At 33.5% G+C, this 21770-nt stretch overlaps 1 protein-coding gene across 1 annotated transcript in view; it reads right to left on the reverse strand.

The window, feature by feature from the left end:
* Window positions 1-21218, reverse strand: part of LOC150087359 (uncharacterized) — a 158517-nt gene extending 137299 nt beyond the window's left edge. The window contains exon 1 of the mRNA XM_090372455.1: window positions 21053-21218. The gene's annotated coding sequence lies outside the window, so the exon portion shown is untranslated. The remainder of the gene's footprint in view (window positions 1-21052) is intronic.
* Window positions 21219-21770: the final 552 nt, after the last annotated feature.

Here is a 21770-nt window from a genome sequence, read left to right on the forward strand (position 1 = left end):
CAATTCCAGTTATCAGTATTATTGCAAATTCAACAAGATAGAGTTTACTACCCATTTATAATCAAGATTGCACTAACAGAAAAGTCCAATAAACCGGGAACTGCAAATTGTTTTATGGTCATGACTTCCAGAAATGCGCTGTAGAAAAACATCACAAAGGCATTCAAAATTGATTCTTATAACGGGACATAAGATAACAACAAAAGTGTAGTGCATTCTCTGGCTGGACCGCATTAGCCCTTCCTCAATAGTAGCGTTTGTAAATGTGTTGGCTGCATGTTTTGTGTTTGCATCCTTAGTTAAGTGATTTTTTTGTTGTGCTTATTTTACATAAATTTATATAAAACTAATACAATTTCCATTATAAAAATGACCTTTTAGAGAGATAAATAGCTTAGTTATATAGAGAAAATTTCAACTTCCGAGGTCGTGGAACGAATTACCAAAAAAAAAAATAATAATAATAATAAATGTGTTATTGAGTTCACATTACAATATTTTCAAAATACCTCCATATATTCCTATGGGATGCAACATATATTTCCATATTTTTTTCAGTTTGCACCAGCCAGCAAAAACTTACGTAAAGGTCAAATTTATGTAAGCCAAGTATTACATAAGTAGGGAAGTGCCTGTATGCTCATAATGGTGCTAAGAATAATGACAGAATTATAACACAAGCCTGAAATTCTTAGAAAAGAATAACTAACAAGCTACATATTACCTACCGTAATTGTTTCTATATTAGTGATGGCTAGTAAGTGAGTGACTTGAGTCGTCTAGCTGAATGACTCACTTGAGTTATCAATAACCTAATGATGCCAGTCATCAGGCAGAGCCATAGCCACCTAACAGTCTTTGCACTGGTATGCCAGTGCTAGAGTTACAACAATAAAATCACCTGATTCAAATATGTACTTTAGCCCAAACTTAAAAAATCTACAAACAAATTCAACTTGAGTTAGCACGAATATGATCTTAGTGTGGTGCATTTTTTTTAAACAGGAAATCATAGAACATTCCACATTTAATCTCTTAGACATTCAGTGACCCAGTTAAATTCCTCACTCAGTGGTCACTGCTTTTCTGCTGAATGGCAACTTATTTTGAGGTGACTTGAGTCACTTTTCTGTAATGACCAGATGAATGGCTTGTTTTTGCCCATCACAACTCCACATATAGTTTGGAAACAGTTAAAGAAGCTGGTTTTACAATTATATGAAACTGAGTTACAAGATAAATATAAAGCCATGCAATTTTGCAATAAAGAAAGTAATGTGCAATATTTCATTAATTTCAGAACAAAGATTTCAGAATTTAAATCAATGAAAGATGCAAAAGCAAAAAAAAAAAAATCTGGGTCATAAAAAAAACCGTTACTTCTGATATCTCAGATTTTTATTATCTACTTAATAATAAAAACCTCTTATTTCATTTGCATAAAGCAAAATATAATTTATTTAAAATCAAGTCTGAAATATTACAGCCTTGACTAAATAAATAATGAACTGCACTCTTGAAGGACATATTATATACATGACATTGAAATTGACACCATAAAAGTCACTTCCTCATTACTTTTAATTAAAACAATCTTACTCCATGCTGAATATGACCTTTCTCAAAACTGTATGCTATTAAGTCATTCAAATGTCATGACTATTACTAGATACACTTATGAAAAATAATCTCTAATGTTTTGCCTAACACTTCAAGAATAATAATTTCAACTTTTCAAAGTTTCATTATCATATGACAGTAAGAGGATTTACTTTTAAATTAAGCACAGGATATTATTTTATTAGACTGAGCATTTTTAATGATTTTTGTTAGTGCTAATTCAAACTCAAATAGTGTTAAATGATCAGTTAAAAGTCTGCAAATGTTCAGTAAATTTTATGTTACTCATTTCAGAAACATTTTAATAGCCACAGTTTATGATGAAGTATTCAAATTATCAGCAAAATAATGCAATATTTAATGGCTTTCACATACCATTTTAACAGCCACAGTTTATGGTAAAGTAATCAAATTATCAGTAAAACTATGGCATTTAATGGCTTACCCAACTGCAAAAATCCTTTCTGCTATCAAATACCATTTCTTACAAGCTGCAAAAAATTTGTAATCTTTTCTAATAAGCTACTATTTAGCATTACTGGTACTACCATAATATTAATTTTTTTTTAAAAATAATTATTACAAACAACACCCAAGCTTCTTGCTAATACCCATATGTGTAGTTGTCTGCAGGAGTGTCTGTTCACAGACCAATTTTCATGCCATTTGGGCTAAAAAAAAAATCCAGAATAACTCACAGAGGAGAACCCTATTCCCTCCACATGAGACTGGCCAACTACAGCCTTTACCAAAGAGGACATTAGATATTCTTCCAGTCATTGATGACTGGAAGAATATCTAATGAAATATCTTCCAGATATTTTACGTGGTTGCTTGAAACCAAGTGAAATGAAGTACCATAAGAATGCATTGTACATTCATTAAAAAATTCTCAAGATCAAATAAAAGAGATATATTTATCAGTGATATCTAGTCATTTTGAGCTTTCAGGAGTAACCTCTGAACAAATATTATGCTAGTTATTTTTTTTTTCATTTTTAGGAAAATAATTTTGTTAAAATGCCTAATGAAAAATAAAATAACTGTAAAAAATAAAAATGTCATAATTTTTCATTCTTACCTTAAGCTTTCTTAAAACTATCTTTCTGTAAGACATGGGTATTAAGAAAACAGCTTTCTCATGCCTACAATTGGCTATCATTTTCCACTATATCGAGGGATTGATGTCAAACAACGTTAACTACAAAATTGCATTTTTGTATTGAGACAATTTCAGTTTTACTTTATACAAATAACAATGCATATCATGTCACACTACTGTATCTCTAGTACTCTGCAAGTTAGCTTGGGCTATAAGCACATTTCCGTTAAACCAAGAAAATGTCAAATGACTTTTTCTTGGTTAATTACAAAAATGTTTACTATAAAATGATTTTGTAGTTAATGTTGCTTGACACTAAACACTCAATATAGAAGCCTATCTTCTTTCTTTGGCATTACATGCAGCCAAATTTTGATTTACTGCAGCACACTGTCACGTTAAGAGTCTTCTCTCTGTGAATTATTAGACTATTAACATGGGCTGTTAACTATAAACCAAAAACTGACCACAATGACAAAGTTTAAATTGGGTCCCACCCTCAGGATGCTGCATCAGATAAAATTAATACATGCAGTGTCCAAACTCTTCTTGAATACTTGGCAGACCCAATTCTATTTGGGATAGGTTGACTGGCAGAAGCCTCCATTAATTCTCCTCTGTAATTGAATTCTTTTCTCTCAATAGATTTTCTCCTTATCCCTCAATCAAACTGATTCAGCATCTCAATGTAGATACACTTGTGATCACTGAATTACAACCAACCGATTCATAATGGACTATGCAGCATAGCTCGCAGTATAAAAAGTCTAACAGTTTCATAAGCCAGAGCAGTGGTAATTTGCATATCATGCAAGTCAAAGTGTTAAAGTAGCAGTTATGGGACATAGTAAAGATATCAGAGAGTTTCAAAACAGCATGATTGTGGGAGCTCGTGCATTGAGTGCTTTTATATTGGAAACCACATCTTGTCAGCTGCTCAGAGCCCACTGTGGTTAAGGCATATGAAGAATGGTGTTGAATGGATCAAACCACCTCTGGATTACCAAGGTGGATGTTGGTGGTGGGTGAAGAGTGCAGCACATCATATGGGCTCAACGGCAGAACATTGTGCAACAGTTGACATCACAATACAATATGGTGAATGCAAGAACAATATCCAAAATGACAATGTTATTATACACTAGGATGCATGAGGTTCCACAAGAGAACCAGTGATCTGTAATAGTAATAGCCATACAGTGCAAGGAAGCCATAGGCTTTTGCTGCACTGGCTGGGAAAAAAAAAAGTAGATAAGAAAAATACAAATTATTTTCTTCCCTCCTCACATAGGTTACTATCCAGTTGACCTTTGAATTTATTCAAACTGTCAGCCTTAAATACCTGTGAAGTCAACCTGTTCCCATGACTCGCTAGCTAAAAGAATTTCCTACAATCTAGTCTAAACCTTGTTCCGTGTAATTTGAATTTATGTCAAGTTCTGGAATTCCCTATAATACTGAAAATTCCTCCATTTGTTTTACTAACCTCTCTTAGGGCCTTATAAACCTCAATCAGGTAACCTCTGAGGTGCATGGTTGCCAAGCTCTGTAGCCCACACATACAGAGTCTTTCCTCACAAGGTTTTCCCTTTGCTGATTTCACCATCTTTGGACCTTTTCAAGAAGCTCAATATCTTTTTTGGATGAGGTTGCCATACTTGATCACAGTATTCTAAATGTGGTCTTACAATTGCCTTATGCAGTGGGACCATTACTTCCATATCTCTACAGGATAATGTTCGATAAATCATCAATAGGATACCATGGACTTTCCCAGCTGCCTGTTTACACTGCTCAAAAAACTTCATAACTGTCCATATTATAACTCCCAGATACCTTTCTTTCTCTACTATTTTTAATTCAACCCCACCGAGTGTATAATATATTTTGGTGTTGCTATTTCCCACCTTGCATTTTGCTGCATTAAAACATATCTGCCGCTTTCCTATAACCATTCTTTGTAGCCTGTTCAAGTTATCCTGAAGGAGCACTGCTTGGTACTGACCATTAACTATTCTAAAAATCTTTATGTCATTTGTAAATTTTGACATCAAGCCTTCTAAGCCCATCATTGATGCCATTCATGAAAATCAGAAAGCCAAAAGGGACACTCTCTCTCCTAACCTCTGATCATTGTTGATGGTGAATGCTGTTGTGTCAACAACAACACATTGGTTGAATACTGGAGAACTGGAAATGAGTGTGCTGGTCAGATGAGTTCAAATATGTGGTGCAACACGCCTACAGACACCTTTGCATGACACAAGCAACACAAGTCTATCGTTCATAGTGCCCACTATCCGGGCAAGTGACGGTGGGTGCTTAATATAGGGCATGTTGTGCTGGCAAGAACTAGGACCCCTGGTGTGTGTGTGAACCAACATTCCACTGGTGAGGTCTACCAGCAGCTTAAGAGACCACGTGCACCCTGCCATGTTGCATTTTTTCATGGACAGAAACAGGATCTTCCAAGATGATAATGCGCTGTCATTGGGCCTGCACTGTGTACGAGTGGTTCAAAGAAGACAGTGAAGATATCACCCATCTTGATTGGCCTCCAAATTCATGTGACTGCAATCCAATTGAACACCTCTGGGATGTTTTGGAATGGGAAGTGAGGCGTGCAACCATTATCTATTTCAACACTGCAGAAAGCCTTGCAAGCAGCATGGTTGCAGATTCCTATGAATGTCTTCAGACATCTAATGGAGTCAATGCCTAGGCAAATAGCAACTGTTATCCATGTGAACAGTAGCCCAACACAGTATTAAGTAGGTGGTCATAATTCTATGATCACTGAGTGTATGTCAGCTTACATTGTAAGAAAAAATTAAGCATTTTCCTGACTTTTTTGTATTATCTAATTTTTTTTTTCAAATATCAGATCAAAATAAAGCTCACATCCAAAATCAATATATAGTTTACTTTCAATGTGACACTTAGGTTTGTTTCTTTTTGTATAAATGTTGAATTCTTGGTGGAATTTTTGACAAACACACTCGCAGCATTTCCTCAGACAGTAAAAAATTTTTACTTTGCTTTTAATGTTTGTCAGACACGAGAATGCTTGTTTACAGAAATAAGAAGTTGAAAACTAAAATAAGATGTCCACTACTTTTGCTGAGATCACAGGATATACTTTTCTTATTGAAATCCAAAACAGATCAGGTAACACTTCCTTGAATTTTATATTTACAGTTCAATCACACTGTAGTTCAGTCAGCTGTCCTTCTTGCAGACTGAGTAAACTTTATGAATTTGATAAGAACTCAAAAGGATTCCTAACTCAGTCATACATTTCTGATGACAAAGAAAGAAAGTATTGGTCAAGCTTTTCTGTCAGTGATTTCTTCTGGGCCCTGCACACTGGTGTTGATAAATATCTGCTAAGTAGGCTAGTTTCAGCAGCCATTTTGTATCTCCAAGAAAGTCAAAAAAGCTGGCTTTATTATCTTTTAAGAAAAGCAGTATTTCCTCTTGCTGCTCAAATACCCTTGTTAAAACTTTTCTTCTTGAAAGCCATATAACCTCAGTGTTTAGAAGGGGAGTCACACAGTCTTTCTGCATATTTTCACACAGCTTTGCAAACATGTATGACTTAAGAGGGTCCTGCTTTATAAAACTGACCAAGTTCACAGTACATTGGAAACTTGTTTGAAAGTCTCCCCAATAGTTTTTTTTTAAAAAAAGAACTTCCTAGTGGAGGAAGCAGTTTGTTGTTATGGCATCAGGATTTTTTCTTAGACAAGTGAAAAAATGCCTTTTGTTGAGTGGGCACCATAAGTGCAAATTCCAACATACTGGTTCCATGATAAATCAGAGAATACCAAATAAGACAAGAAGCTGAAAATGTCTTGACCTTTGGTCATCTGGTCAACAAAATTCTCAATTATTTCACCTTCATTTTAAACTAGTATGAAGGCAAACAGCTAAGCTTTACTTGTTATGTCTGTTGACTTGTCAACTCAGAGAGAAAAGTCAGTATATTTTAGTATTTCAGCCAAGACATCTTCAATGTCATGTGACATATCATTCACATACACATACTAATAATATCATTACAAACAGAAACTTTATCAATTTTACTTTCAGCCTCTCTGCCTTTTTTTTAAAACTCACTACATCAATATCATCCAAGAGATCATAAAGTTAGACCAAGACTACTTTCTTCAAACACATCAGCAATCCACAAATCATTTTAGTAAATCTCCTGAATTATAGCAATTAGTTTTGCAGTTTGCAAATGATTTATACATTGTATCACTTGTTCTACCCTTGTATCCTTTTTTTTTCCTAATAATCTTCAATATGTTTAATGACAAATGACATTACACCTACTTTTAAACAAACATTTATTTTTCTCTTTTGATTATCCACGGGGACTCACATCTGGTGAGTATGGGCTTGGCACACCCAGGGTCCTGAGCTGGATATCATCATTGTTCTCCTTTCTTGGTGATTCCTTTCTACTTCTCTCTCTCTCTTTCTCTCAGGATAACTTGGGAATTTTTTTTTGGCTGGTGCAGCATAAGCCTCAGGCCTCCTTGCACCATGTGGCTAATAATAATAATAAATAATAATAATAAATTACTTGTTTTCAAAATTTTAATTTTTTCTGTTCTTTTTCTTTGTAATACTGCCCAGATTCTATGGCCATAGAATAATGGCTAAGAAAATTAAAGTGTTATATCTCTTAGGTTGAATCTTCTAATAACAATAACTAACAAAGACTAAAAACCAGCAAAAGCTGGTTATCAGCTATACAGGTTTTTTTTTTTTTTTTTCAAAACGATGAACTCACAAACCTTTCGCTCTGCTAGATGACCTGAAATTTTCTATAATTGTCTATTACAATGGAGCCATATTACATTCAATGTAGGCATGATTTAGTATTGGAAGTGGAAATTATGCAAGGAAGCAACAGTATACAGCACTGGGCCATGCCGAGGCAAGAATGAAAAATTGCACCCTCCCCTAAAATATTTTTTAAAAAAAATTAATAAAAAAATATAACTTATTTAAAATACATTTCTGGTACATGTTTTAATAAAAAATTAAAATTGAGGTTATAAAAATTACAACCAGTGGGGCATCAACCATGGTGGTGACCTATGTAACACTGGTGCACAGAGCTCGGTATCTGCACGCTGGCACGACAAAGATTTTCGTCTTGCAAAAGCAAGACAATAAATGTATTGGAATAATCAAAAATGTTGACAATTGTTTAATCTTTCTATTGATGCCCCTTTCAGCTTTTAACCTGAGGCAAAAGCCTCGCTCACCTCACCCTCGGCATGGCTCTGATACAGCATCAGCAAAAAAAAAAAGTCAATAATAATCCCCCCTTAATCTCATCCTAATAAACCAATGTGACCAGTAAATGTTACAGAAGTAGATCAACAACTTTAAATTTTATTTAATGTACCTTTAAGGTACATTAAATAAAATTTACTCACTGGTTGAACATTCCTTCTAATAATCTTGCCACCTGAAAATCAATCCTTAGACCAGGCACCTGGTACAGGATTAGATTAATTCAGACTATCCACTACCACAACACCACAGGAAAGTTTATTCCAATAGTCAATTACTCTTTAGCTGAAAGCAAAGTTTTGCACATTAATGCTATATGACTAAGAGTCACAAATATAAAATTTTAGGGAATAATAGAAACTAGATCTTGTGACATTTACATTCTTTTAGTGTTTTGTCGATCATCAGAATAAACTGCTGGCCATGGTGCTCAAGGTAGAGTTTGGTAAAGTTCAAGGCAGAATTGGATAATCACACTTTGGCAATGGGGAAAGTGTGAGAATTATTTTCCCCCCTTTTTTTTAAGAAGGGGCAGAAAAAGTCTGCTTCCTTGCATCAGTTAGCTGTTATAATAATAATACTAAAATTCAACACCAAATAAAATTTAAATGTATGGTCATAATATTATGTCTATAATAGCTGAACAAACCAATTAAGTAAAATTCATCTCCAATGTAATGTGATAAAATCATAAGACTTTTTGAAGCAAATAAATTACCTACGTATAATAACCATATTGCAACAAGTGAATTATTTTCTGCTGACCATCATCTGATGCACTACACTATTTAAGTCAAGCAGATTAAATTTTGGCATATCCGAGAAAATTACTTTTTTCTACTAATCTTGGTTCCAGTTAACTGCCAGTTTTAATTTAATAGCATCAATTTTTTTTTCCACCAAGAAGAGCTTTTTTCAGGAATGATAAATCTTCAAATTAATATTGAACCATCTCTGGTGAAACTGTTCTTGCAGAAACAAGTGGATTAGTTCTTAACTGAACTGTCATTCATTTGAACTTCCTAATGAATATCAGTAGACAGAGATCTAAACTTGGATTTGTCTTCCTGGTGATTTTAATATGCCACAACTAAAATATCATGAAACCAGAACAAACCTGGATATGCACTTCACCATACCAACCTGATATATTAACTAAAGCCACCTGCCAGAAACCAACAGCAACATGAACTTGCTCTACACAAAACTTTTCATACTTAAAATGTACTCCACAAGCACTTAAATTCACTTCTCACCATAGTTGTGACTTCCATATTTCCTTAATGCCTTCTTACAAAAATGAAGAAACTAAGCATGTTTATCAACCAAGTTATTAAATAGGGAACACTTAATACATCATCTCACAACAGCTAATAATCAAGTAGCATGTTTTACTTAATACTTTGAACAAGCCACCACACACTAGCAAATAAGCTACAAAATTCCTATTCAAAGGACTGAAAAAAACATCTAATTGTAAACAAGGGCAAACCAATGGTTTAATCAGGACTTTAAATGAGTTTTTGTGGAAAAGCAGAAATCATTTCAAAGATGGCAAAAATCACAGTCCCTTTCAGACTGCATTACATTAAAAAAAAAGAATGACCTTGAAGAAGAAACAAGCAGCATGCTAAGCACTGTCACCAGAAAACACAAGGAAGAAGGTTTCAACTGAGTGGCAGGCACAATATAGTCCTTGATAAAGATGTCTTTCATAGCTGGTTTCATAGTTCTCATTGATTAAAAATGGCCAAGGTCATTTTTAACCAATCTCCAAAGTTCAAACTACCGAACATTTCCTCTGTCAACATCTCTAGGAGGCAACTGATCAACATAAGTAACAAAAATGTGAACCAATCACTGGGCCTGACCAATTTCCCTACTTTATAATAAAAATCTTCAGTCCATTTATTGTCAGCTTGCTTCCAACAATCTGGAAGCATATATATTATGAAATCAGTTCCTAAAACCAAGGACCAAGATTGCCTTACCAATATAGAGTGGAAATGGGGTTCATTCCCACAAAATTAACCAAAAGTTGATCTGAAAGAGGATTATAACCCTAAAAAAAAAAAGTGGGCCTATAAGGGGAAAATAGGGTGAACAGAAGCAGGCAGAGTTTCATATTTTGTGGGAATGGACAGATATGGCCTTACATATACAGTTTACAATGATGACTTTTCATCTTTGCAAGATCATGATGCTGCTATCAATATAGAATCACACAAACTTTGGTCTTCAGGTGATATTCTTTCTTGGGAGTTAATGGTGCTGCTGGGTTGCTAGCAGCTCATGGTGCTGCAGGATATGGTATTTCACAATGGATCATGTGTTCAATAGATTGGCAGTTCATAGTGCACTGTTCTTGAGTAACAGATATCATTGTTACAGATACAATTATATATATACAGACACTGTTCATGACGAAGACTGTGTTCATTAGCATTAGTAGTGGCATATGATGCAAGAAAGCAAGCTTATACAGCATCAGAAAAAAAAAATAAACAAACAATTCCCATTTCCCAATCCATTCCCTCCAAAAGTTTGTCTAATTCTTCCTTTGAATTTATTTAAGCTATCAACTTCCAAAACACCAGATGGAAGTTTGTTCCAGCAATCAACCACTCGCTGGCTAAAGGCAAATTGACACACACCTATTCTGCAACAGTCTTTCCTCAATTTGAATTTATGCCCCCTCAAGTGCATAATCTGAGCAAGAGGAAGAATCCCATCACCATTGAGCTTGCTCAAACCCTTCAAAGCCTTAAACACCTCAATCAGATCGCTTTGCAGGTGCTTAGTGCACTAACACTGCAAATTGCAGAACTGAAGTCTTTCTCGGTGAGAGCATCCCTTTGCTCCCCTCCAATCTCATTCCCTTTTCTGTATTAGTTCCAACAGCTCCACGTCCTTTCTAAATTGAGGCCTAGAGACCTGTATACAGTACTCAAAATGTCGCTTGACCAATGCCTTATACAGTGGGATAATCTCTTTATCCCTGATAGCAAAATTCCTGTACATCATTGACAAAACCCCATGAACTGTCCTGGCAGCTGTCTACATTGCTCAGAGAACTTCCTCTCTGACTGCACAATTACCCCCAGCTTTTTTTCATTTTCCACTACCCTGAGTGTAATACCATACAGTTGGTATATTACTCTGAGGTTACTGCTACCCATATGCAGTACTTTGCATTTGTCAATGTTAAATTTCAATTGACACTTCTCAGCTGATCTGTCTAAATTTTCTATATCCTGTTGCAGTAGCATACTATGATTACTGTCAATAACAAACCTGCCATCCTTTCTATCATCTGCAAACTCTGACATTAGGCTTGATATGCCTTCATCAATATCACTGATAAATACAGAAAACAACAATGGGCCCAACACCAAACCACTAATAACATTAGTCCACAAAGAACAGTGTCCATTGATTACTACTCTCTGTCTTCTCCCACTCAACCATCCCTTTATCCATACCAGCAACTTGCTATATGGTGCAACAGTATCAAAAGCTTTCCTGAAATCCAAGTACTGTATATGATATCAAAACTATTTTTTGCATCCAGTTCCTTTGTGACAGCATCATAGTATCCAACCAAATTGGTCAGACAAGATTTCCCCTTAACGTATCCATGCTATGTCTGAACTATAACAGCAGTCTTGTTTAGATAATTCTGCATTACTTCTTTAACCAGTGATTCCATTATTTTCTCTGGAACAGAAGTAAAACTAACAGGTCTGGAATTACTCATGTTCCCTATGTGAATTGGGAAAACATTTGCACATCTCCAGTCCACAGGGACTTCCCCTGAATCCAAGGATGCTCTCATAATTATGGTTAAGGGTTTGCTTACTTCCTTTGATGCCTCCCCTAATATAAATGGATAGATCCCAGCCACCTCAGGTGTCTTTCTTATATTTAACTTCAACAATTTCTCTTCCACATTCCTTTAGTTCCCTTTTAGAGTTTGATAAACTTTTGTCCTCCACTTCCCTAGAGAATTCCTCATGTGTGAATGTAGATACAAAATATTCATTCAGTTTGTCAGCTATCTAAGCAAGATCATTAGCATTAGCATTAGTAGAGGCATTTGATGCAAGAAAGCAAGCTTATGCAGCATCAGCCAAAAAAAAAAAAAAAAAAAAAAAACACCACTTCCACTTCACCCCTCTGTTCGTTCAAAATACCTGTCCAGCTTGTTGAACCATCGATATTAAGTGGACCAATTTGATTCATCCCATTCCCTCTGGAGTTTACATAAATAAAGAAGTCTTTGATGTTTATTCTGAGCATTCTTTGCCAAAGATTTCTAATAACCTGCCTTTGCTTTCTTAATTTTTCTTTTCTGTCACTAGTCTGATCAGTTTGTGTGACATCCATTTAGGTCTAAGATTTGAATAGTATTTTTGTTGATATGAAAAGCCTAGTAGCTTCTTTGATTATTTCCTTGAATCCTTCCCATTAAAAATTTACTGATGGAACATCAGATCAGTTGATCCCACTGTACGGAATTTAAAAATTGTCTGAGACCACTGTAGTCACCTTTAAGAAATCAAAAACCATTCCCTTTACCCCTGATGGCAGTTACATCCAGGGCCATGCAAATGGGGGGGGGGCATTGGATGCACTGCACCAGGGTCCCTGATTTAGGGGCCCCAATCGAGGAAGCATAGAATTTGAAATGTTTTTAAAAAATTTAATAGACAAAATAATACAATCTTGATAAGTATTTTGGAGCCTTAAAATAAGAGCTTAAATGTTTTTGTTTTATTTTTTAATAACAATTTAATTCATTAAAACTTTCACAGACCTTTGTCAATTAATAAAATAATTTTGGAAATATTCCAAGAACACATCAGTTCAGCGAACTAGTTTATCTGTAGGTCTGCTGGTCCCTATTGTCTCAGCTCCTTATCTATCCCTGCAGCCTCATCCAACACAAGAAAGCTTGCACACAAACCCAGTAACTAGTTGGTGTAAATTCCCCATGAACATGCATACAGTAGTGAAGTTATATTTGTGTTTATTGCTGTTTTGTGATTTGCAGACTGAGTAATAATTATTTTTACTAAGGATGTCCACTGGGTATATATAATATTAATTATTAATATTTTCATTAATAAATAATTAATTTTATTTAATAGAGATTAGTGAAAAAATGTCTACAAAATGAGTACATCATTCTGGAGCAAAAAAGAGAGGAATAAAGAAAAACGTAGAAGAAAAACAAAAATACCTGGGAATGTCATGCTGGTTATTTTTCACACAAGATGAAGGGCAACGACCATCCACACGATCATCAATGCTTGTTGACAAAGAGCAAAAGACTGAAGTATTTGAAGATGTGTCAAAAGAAAATAAAAGAAAATGAAGAACAAAAGAATGATTTACCACAATGTATAACAAACATCATTGAAGATCATCAAAAGGCATCAAATAATTTTTGTAATAGTGACTCAATAAAACTTTCAGAAGATAAAAATATAATTAGTTGTGATGATCCAGCCACATGGACAAAAATAATTAATGATGATTTGAGAGTTAAGTTTGTAAATCTAGGTCCCAAACAGGTAACTGATGTAATTTTTCCATGTAACTCAGTTGATAACAGAAAATTTAACTAGTTATTATAAAGTAACTTTAAAAAATGGAAAAGTAATTAATCACATTAATCGCTTAATGTATTCATTAAGCACTGACTGTGTATTGCTTTTGTTGTTTATTATTTCACAAATCAAATACACCAAATAAATTTGTAAATAGTTATAATAATTGAAAATAACTTAGTGTTTCGCTTACAGATCATGAAGTAAGAAAAATACATATAAATTGTTTTTGTCAATAGCAAGAATTACACTTAAGACTAAATGCAGGTCAAATGATAGATAAGTCAACACAAAAATTATTAAATGAGGAAAAATAGAATCTGAAAATGTTATATGAAAGAATTTTTTCAGTAATATTATTTTTATGTAGTATAAATTTGCCACAAAGAGGGTCTAATGAAGACTTTAGTTCAAATGGAAATGGAAATTTTTTTGGCTTGATAGAATTATCAGAATATGATGTGCTTCTGCCAGAATATCTAAACTCCATTAAAAATAAAAATGTAAGAAAGAATCACCTGTCGAACAGATCTCAAAATAAATTTTTAAGTGAACTCAGCGTTGAAGTTTTAAAACAAATTTCGAATGGAGGAAAAAAAAGCTAAATACTATAGCATTCAAGTGGATTGTAAACCAGATATTTCACATAACGAGAAAACCTCAGTTATATTACATTATATTACAAGAATAAAAATGAATTCAAAATAAGAGAACAAACATTTTACTGGATTTTTTGAAGCAACTGATCACAGTGGAGAAGGCTTAACAAATCTGTTATTAAAAATATTAGGAAAATTTCATATTGATATAAAAAAAATTGCAGAAGCCAGTGTTATGATAATGGTGCAAACATGAAAGTCCAATATAAAGGGGTTTAAGCTAAAGTTTCAAGTACTGTGCCAAGCACTATGCATATCCCATGTACTGCACATTCATTAAATCTTATCGTTGGTGATGCGGCTTTAAACAATTTAGAATGCAAAATATTTTTTAGAATAATACAATGCCAGTACAAATATTTGCCCCCAAGAATATTCATTGGAATATTCTCGGTAGGCATTTAAACACTACTTTAAAACCTCTTAGTAATACAAGATTGAGAGCAAAACTGAATCAATGAAGGCAGTTAGATTTCAATTAAGGGAATTATTGGATGCCTTAGAAGAACTTAAACATAGTCACTGATAATGCTGTTGCTTCAGAGGCCAGCAGTTTTCTGAAACAAATTCAAAAATTATCTTTCATTATATTCATTATTATATGGTATGATTTATTGAGTGAAGTCAGTAAAATAAGCAAATATATGTAGTCCCCTGATTGGACTATAGATTGTGCAGAATATTTACTAAACGCTGAAAAGGAAAGATTACGTGAGAAAAGAGAAAAATTTAAAGAAATATTATTGCCTAGGATGGGGATAGAAAATTGCAAATAAATACAGATTTTCCTGAAAGTAGGAAAGAAAAAAGAAAAGGTTTTATGATGAAAATTATAAAGATGAAATAATAACAGATTTAGATGAAAAAATTAAAATAACATTTTATTTTAACTTTATTGACATTGCTATACAATAATTACATGACTGTTTTGATATATTACCACAAGTGACAAAAAAAATTTGATTTTCTCATAAACATTAAAAAAGCATCAAAATCATATTTGAGGGAAAACCTCAAAGATTTTTATGCAGATTATTCAAATGACATCTCAAATATTATTTATTCGGAAATTACATATTTAAAGGATATGACATGAAGCAAAGATAATATTAGAAATCTGAAATACATTTTATTACTTATCATAGATTATATTATATTATTATATTATAATAATTATTATTTTATTTATATTATTAGCACACATTATATTATATTAACATACATTATATTATTTATCATGCACCCCCCTTTGGGGGGAATAAAGGGGTGCTGTTACCACGAAAGGCTTAAGTTCTGCAAATTGCAGCGCCTGGAGAGTAGGCACCTGTGAGGTGTATAAAGCCTTCAATGGGTTGAGCAAGCTGAATGCTGATGGGATTCTTCGTCTTGCTCAGACTAAGAACTGAGGGGGCACAGTTTCAAACTGAGGAAAGATAGTTGTAGAAAAGATGTGCGGAAATTTGCCTTTAGCCAGCAGGTAGTTGATTGATGGAACAGGCTTCCATCTTTTGTTGTGGAAGCTAATAGCCTAAATAAATTTAAGGCTGAGCTGGACAGGCATTTGGAACGAATTGAGGGATGAAATGGGATGTTTTTTTGGCTGATGATAAGCTTGCTTTCTTGCATCGTATACCCCTACTAATGTCAATGCTAATATATTTGTTGCTTTAAGAATTTTTTTGACTCTCCCTGAAACAGTAGCATCAGCTGAAAGATCTTTCGGTAAATTAAAGTTAATAAAAACAAACTTCAAGCATCAATGCTTCAAGAAAAATTAAATGCTTGTGCAATATTATCAATTGAATGTTCTTTTGAGGATTTAATTAATAACTGGGTAGAAAAAAACTTCTAAAAAAAAAAAAAAACTAAAAATACATAAAATATATTTGTATGAATTCCCTCTTTGTATCAAATTGATAATAACATTTAATATGTCTGTTATAGGTTATTTTGTTTTGACTATTTAATTATAGGTGATTGTTTTGTTTTGACTATTTAATTATACTCTAATAATCAATACATAAAACATTTGTGTAAATTCCCTTTTTGTGTCAAGTTGATGACAGCATTTAATGTCTACTATAGGTAATTGTTTTGACTATTTATCAAAACATAACAATGTTATAATAATTATATTTTAATAATATTAAAATAATTGTAATAATTAATACGTAATAAAAATATGCTCCATTTAATACTTTTTGTCTCAACATAAATAAACAAGGCCCCTTAATCCCTTATCTATCTGGGTCCCCAAATACCTTTGCAAGACCCTGGTTACATCTTTAAGTAAATCCCACTTCATTATATTGTGATCACTGCGACCTAGTGGTTCTTTTATCTGCAGATTCTTAATGCATGATTAATCATTGCTGATGAGATAAAGAGTATTACTTTCTTGTTGCTTCTCTAACATGCTGGTGTAGAAAGGTCATCCAATAAATCCACAAATGTCTTACTAGTGCGTGAGAGACAAACTGACAAGTTCCAGTTAATATCTATAAAGTTAAAATCATCCATTATAACACATTCTGATTTACTGGCCAACTATTTCTTTGTACATTGTACTCATCAGAGTCAATTGGCCTTTAATACCCTCCAACTCTCATTTCTGCTTTTCCAGTGCTTATGAACATTGCAGTGGCTACTCATATCAACTGGATGTAGTGCCTTAGATTTTATGTGCTTCTTAACTAAAAGCATAACCTCCCTCCTATCCTGTCTGTCCACAATGTACTCCCCATATTCAAATTCTGCATTCCTTATATCTGTATGACATCACATCTCTGATATCCCAACAATGTCCACATTTGATGTCTTGACCAGCACTTCAAATTCATCAAATTTATTTACCATGCTCCTAGCACTGGTGTACACACAAGTATACAAGCATCTGCTCTTACTCTTAGTTACCCTAACACAGCCCATGTATTTACTTTTTTCATGATGACTCCCAGCAGTACTTGAAATCCTTAGCAACTTGCTTTCCAGGCTGTTGCTCATTCCAATAGAAGCAGAGCAAGAATCACTTCCATCTCTGTTTGCAGCTACTGTTAATCTATTAGTCTGTGAATCTCCCAAGCAAGCAGTTTTCCGACCCACCTAATGATGGCCTCTATGGCATCAGCAAACATTCTTGCACCCTTTCTATTTATGCATATCCCATCCCTGTAGAAGCAGTCTCTTCTATTAACAAGCACAGACCACGCTCAGAAAAAATTCTACCCCATGAGCCTTGCACAATCTATCCAGGGCTGAATTGACTGACAAGGCTCTCATCATATACTCCTTTCTATTGTGTCTGGGCAGAATTGCAGACATTTTCCTGGATGCAGTGCCTGACAAGGCTCTCATCGTATACTCCTTCCTATCATGTCTGGCAGAATTGCAGACATTTTCAATTTTAACTCTAACTCGTAACTTTTTTTCAACATTGACCTGTACTTGTTAAGTAAGTCCACAGATCTCCTACTTTTAATGTCATTAGTTCCAACGTGTACAACAATATATCACCTTTTGTGCCCTTAAAAGATTATATCTGCTCTAAGTCATAAACTTTTGGCTTTGGCAGACCAGAATTCAGTACTGTATGGATTTTGTTGTGATGGTGAGTAAACTTAATGGTAGCTCCTTGAACTACAATAGTAACTATATGCAAGAAGCAGCTTGAGGAGTGGTTGGACTTAATTTTGACTGGGTAATACATTTCTGATCAGAAATTCTTTTTTTTTACTGGCTTTTATTTGAATGATTTTGTATATATGCAGCAGAGTCATCAAAGTGGCAGGGATAACCTAATACAATAAATTTTAAAAAAGTCATGCACCAAAATACTTGTATGACTATACAACTTCAAAAAGAGTCACACAAGGTGAAGCTCTCTCAACTATGCCCTTTGCCATCACACTTGAGTCATTCCTATGAAAGTAACCTATGAAAATTTCTCTATATTTAACAAGTTGAAAATGTCAACCATTTTCAAGTCAGTGGTGTTGCACATTAGAAGCAAGTTGTTACTGATATCAGTCTTTTCAACTCCTGACACATGAAACTGAAACCCCAAATAAGCTTGGTAGAACCTCAAGAATAGTACAATACAATACTTCAATAACAAACTCAACTTTGTCTGCATTAAATACTTCTTCCCAGCTAATACTGTTCTTCTGTATAATCATCGTGTCTTCAGGTTGATATGATGTGCAATAATAAGTCATACAGAGCCAAATTGTCACAAACCCTCTAACACATCTGATCACGTCATGATCATCCTTCATAGTATGTTGTGATCAGTTCTGATCATGATTTACTATGAAGGTGTTTTTCTTCATCTCACTGGATGCTTTTTTAAATGGAAGGCACTGAATTATTAACTTAGATAACAAATTATATTTCCTTTTAAAAAGCACCCTTTGAAGCATATACATTAATATTAAATTATCAAGAAAGTTATTATTAATTAATAATATTATATGCCCCATTGAATATTATATATTGATATCATACTGTGTTAAATTAGAGGTCTAACTAATATGGCCACCTGCATTCAAAGATGTATCAAATCTGTTTTCATATAGATATATAACCCTCCGACCCCCAAAGGTTGCACAGAATTAAAACCAAATGTAATGAAAGTAAATAAAAGAATTGGAAGTAAAAATATCATTTACATATCTACTTACTAACTATGTTTCAATTGCTCAACCTGTTCCACACTTTTCACCGAATAAATATACAGTACTTGAAGAAATGTATATTTCAATTATTTTGTATATCTTTTTTTTTTTTTGTATTGCTGATGAATTAATGTATGAAGCTAAAGCTTATTTGTTATTAGTTTTATAAATAGTTAACTCAGTTTTTTTGCCACTAAATATTCTCAGGGTGAATACTTTTAACTAGCGGTTAAAAAAGTTTTACATCTGCTGCTAAAATCTTCAACCCACGAACAATTCTTTAAAAATGACAATATAATATTGAAGCCCACGAAATATAATTTCTTTTATGAAGGGATCTTGCAAGTGTAACATTTCATTTTATGGATCACATTAAAATACTTTTTCAATTGCTTACAAGAACCAAATTAACAACTGTAAAGTGCATATTACTAATTCATTACCCTGTAGATGATATATTCAATATGACATCAGATAACAGCTGTTAAATATAAACAATGGAATAAATGTGACAATATCCATTCAATTCATTCTTATTTTACACAATTTTGAAAGACTGTGTTTCAACTTTTTTCATACACTACTGTGTGTGTGTGTGTGTAATGGAAGATCTAAATATGAATATCCAATGTTTGGGTGTCCAGTCCAAATCCTAATTACAAAAATTAATCGTTAGTTACTTCTAGTTAACCTACATGTTTTCTTTCTTTGTGTATTACATTCAAATCTGAAATTAAACCATGATCAAAATGATAAAAATCTGGGAAATAAATTAACACTACCTATTGGCCTACATATTATAATACATTATTTCATCTTTTGCAGAAATCTTACAGCTTTGCTTTTTTTTTATTATGTCATCAATAATTTCGTTACTACTGTAGCATCAATAATTCTAAATTACATATACCCTTTATTATATGTAATGTCACAAATATTTTTAACTTTATGCGCTGTACTAATCATGCTTTAAGACATGTAAAAGCAGCAGATTAATGCTATTTATGATACTACCACTTGAATAAATAAACAAGATATCTGAAGTACGTCAATTTGAATATCTAGTTCAAAAGATTTAAAAATAATTTAGCAGACTTGATCACTGCTCCCTACCATCATGTCTCAATAAACTTTGTTTTACTACACACGTCTTGCTCTCATTCATAATAATGTAAGGATTTACACACGTGCTACGTTCCATTTATTATTTATTCGATATTTTAATTTTCTTTTACGTCTTCAGTTTTTTTCGCATAAATTTATCCACAGGAGGTAGAAATCTTCCATTAAAATATTAAGATCCATCTCTGCCAGAGTATACATCATAAGTTTCTATTGTTCTTAATTTCTATGTTTTATTCCAGGCAAGTTGCTTAATTTTCCTATAGTGTAATGTTCATTTATTAACTAAACGGGTTTATCACCAGTCGATAAATGCTGAAAGTTATCTTTGCAAATCTTATTAATACTTCTTTACAAGTTAATGAGTGCAGTAAATGAAAAGCCTTAGAAGTTAAAAAATTTACACTCTCATTAAAGGCGAAATTACTCTTCTGCTCGTTGGCCTGCAACAATTTAATGCATCAATAATTCCGTTATCCAGGCTGTCGATGACCGACATTGCCCCACCCCTGTAAAGACACTTTTCCTACATAGTTCTTATCCTGCCATGTAAAACCTAATAAAAACAACTCACTTCCGATTTGAATGACAATGAAAGTATTGAAAAGTAAAATTTAAAAAAAAAAACAAAAATCTGAAGCATTTAAAAAATATTATTCATTTTTATTAAGAGTGACGTTACAAACTATTCCACTTAACAACGGTAGCTGTGATTTTCCAAAAAACACTTTCTGTTGACAGTTTTCCACATGAATTCTGCAAAAAGTTTGAAGCTCCCTTTTCCCTAGTGATTCCTCAAAACACAACACAACTTTTATAATAAAAAAGAGAGGGTGAAAGAATAAAAGTATACCCTCTTTTTACAAAATTAAATAACACACCTAATTAAAAAATAATTTCAGCGTGATAATTCTGCTGTTACTGCGGTGCCAATATTCAGCTTTTACTTACCCATACTTATCACAATCCACCTCTTGTAATTCCTGTACGTTTAATTCTTTTTTCTCAGTTCACTGTTGCACATGGTTTTAAAAGCAAGTGGAAATAAGCGTCGAAAATCTATTATTTCACTGACTAAACCAGTTCAATCACTTGAAGCTACTGCGTTTCGTTACCGTACAGTCATCCACATTTCGTGGGCTGTTGACAACACTTGAGTAGCCATACATACCATGGTTTCGGATGCTACATGTGGACTGAATGAAAACAAACAAACGGCATAGCTTGTAAAATAGCACATCTTTCATTTGCAGAAGTTTCTTTTCTGATTAATTCAAAATCCTTCACTAATCAGCTGTACGGAACTAAGAATATCTTTAACTTGAACCATTCACACACAGAAACCTATCCCTAGCGTTAAACTGAGTATGCTCAATGTTTTAGTCAACAAAATCAATATTGTCAATCTGGCACGCGCCTTCATAGCGCATGTTTTTACCGAAGGTGCTGCCACCTAGTAAGAAAGTTGAGAACGAATAGAGATTTACGGTACACTGGCTTTTGTGTACCGTAATGGCGTTAAAGTTATTTCACGCATATGAGTTCCGAATACATAATTGCAGAAACCTGTTTAAATAATAAAAGCATTAACATGAAAACTATTGTGTGAAATGCGGATGCATGGAAAATAGATATCAAGAATTGATAGTGACCATTACACAAATCAGCA

Source organism: Mastigoproctus giganteus, chromosome 4 (assembly GCF_048544385.1).
Source record: "Mastigoproctus giganteus isolate SK-2022 chromosome 4, ASM4854438v1, whole genome shotgun sequence".
NCBI classification, from domain to species: domain Eukaryota; kingdom Metazoa; phylum Arthropoda; class Arachnida; order Uropygi; family Thelyphonidae; genus Mastigoproctus; species Mastigoproctus giganteus.